The sequence below is a fragment of the Euphorbia lathyris genome, chromosome 2, assembly GCF_963576675.1.
Source record: "Euphorbia lathyris chromosome 2, ddEupLath1.1, whole genome shotgun sequence".
Taxonomy (NCBI): Eukaryota; Viridiplantae; Streptophyta; class Magnoliopsida; order Malpighiales; family Euphorbiaceae; genus Euphorbia; species Euphorbia lathyris.
In genome coordinates this window covers 112,500,015-112,502,195 of record NC_088911.1, presented here as the reverse complement: position 1 = coordinate 112,502,195, position 2,181 = coordinate 112,500,015, and the positions used below count along the sequence as shown (strand labels likewise).

At 35.4% G+C, this 2,181-nt stretch overlaps 1 non-coding gene across 1 annotated transcript; it reads right to left on the bottom strand.

Annotated features, from left to right (window-relative positions):
* Positions 1–417: 417 nt before the first annotated feature.
* On the bottom strand, positions 418–524 carry LOC136221179 (small nucleolar RNA R71). The gene has a single exon (XR_010684962.1). It is a non-coding gene; the product is annotated as a small nucleolar RNA R71 (small nucleolar RNA).
* Between the last annotated feature and the right edge of the window lie 1,657 nt (positions 525–2,181).

The following is a 2,181-nucleotide window of genomic DNA, read 5'->3' as shown; positions in this document are numbered from 1 at the left end:
AGAAAAACAAAACTCTAATAAAAACTAGAATTACTGAGCCAGAAATTATGGCTACGCTTATGGATTACGCTAGGCCAGGAGTGGCCGGTGTAACAAACAGCATAGTTAGACCCCAAATAAATGCAAATCAATTTGAGATCAAGCCAGCATTGCTTAATATGTTACAAAATAACGTAACATTTTACGGGTTACCTAACGAAAATCCTAACACCCATTTGATAAATTTTTTTAGAAATTTGTGACACTTTTAAAATACCAAATGTGACTGCGGAAGCAATCAACCTTCGCCTTTTTCCTTTTACTTTGAAGGATCGAGCCAAAGAGTGGTTGACTTCTATGCCAGCCGCAACATTTGAAACTTGGGAACAATTAGCCCAAGCATTTTTATCAAAAAAATTTCCTTTAGCAAAAACCGCAAGAGTCATAAAAGAGTTAACATCTTTCTCTCAAAATGATAATGAAACTCTTTATGAGGCTTGGGAACATTTTAAAGAACTTCAACGTTTATGCCCACACCACCAATTGCCCGCTGAACTTTTAATTCAAACATTTTATAATGGATTAAATCCTACAACTAGAGGTTCATTGGATGCTATGTCTGGAGGGTTATTCATGAAGAAAACATCGGCCCAAGCAAGAGAACTTTTGGAGGAAATGGCAATCAACAGCAGTATGTGGCCCGCGGAGCGTGGACACGTACCAATGGCGAAACCATCATCCTCAACTACGTCGTCGGTTAAAGGTATAGTGAATCTTGATCCAGTTGCGATGTTGCAAGCCCAATTTTTTGCCTTATCGCACAAAATTGATAGGTTTATGGCACCGTGTGATCCTAATGGTTAGCCAATCCAAATGGATGTAGATTATGAAGGGATGAGCGAAATTGAACAGGTAAATTTTGTCCAAAGACAAAACCAAACTAATAACCCTTATTCCAATACATATAATCCTGGATGGAGAAATCATCCTAACTTTAACTGGAGAGATAATAATAATAATGCTAATGCTAATCAAAATCGTACAACCAATTATCAAAATCAATCAAGAGATACGATTAGCACTTTATCTTCTAAAATCGACAAATTTATTGATGCTATGAGCGGAAAAATAAGTAATCACGATGATGGTTTTAAACGGATCGAGAATAAATTCGATCAGCTTATTAAAAACCAATCATCTAGCATCCATAATTTGGAGGTTCAAATTGGACAACTTGCTAAATCAATTCCATCCCGCAAAGAGGGAAGTCTTCCCAGCCATACGGAAGAAAATCCGAAAGAGCATGTAAAGGCTATCACTCTCCGTTCAGGGAAAAATTACTTAGGTCCGGAAATGCCCGAAAATTCAACTTTACCAGGAACTGATTTACCAAAATCCAAAGAAGATATGTTAAATAAAAAAGATACACCAATTGACCAGAGTACAAAAACTTTTGTACCCAAACCACCTTTTCCACACAAAGTCCGAAATAAGGACTATGACAAACAACTTTTAACATTTTTAGACAAACTTAAAAATTTGCATATTAATTTGACGTTTATGGATGCAACTACGTAAATTCCCAATTATGGTAAATTCCTAAAAGATTTAATTTCAAAGAAAATCAGTTGGGAAGGAATTTCATCCATTTCACTAACCGAAGATTGCAGTTCAATTGTGTCGAGTAATTTGCCCACTAAACTCAAAGATCCCGGATGTTTTACCATTCCGTGTAAATTGGGAGATATTGAATTCCCAAGTTGTCTTTGTGATTTAGGAGCAAGCATAAACTTGATGCCATTATCAATTTTTAATAAGTTAGGCTTAGAAGAAGATATCAAACGTATCAATATGGTTTTACAATTAGCGGATCAAACCACTAAAAGACCATATGGTATAATCGAGGATGTTTTAGTTAAAGTTGACAAATTTATTTTTCCAACCGATTTCGTTATATTAGATTTTGCATATGACGTTAATTGTCAGCTAATCTTTGGTAGACCGTTTATGAACACGGGACGTGCTCTAGTTGATGTGTCGGAAGGGAAAGTAGTTTTAAGAATAGGAGACGATAAGATCGAGTTTGATATGAATCAAGCAATGAAATATCCTATAGAGGATTTCGCTTGTATGAAACTTGATTTAGTTGAAGAATGTGTAAATGACATTGTTCAAAAAGAGGAAATAATAGAACCTATAATG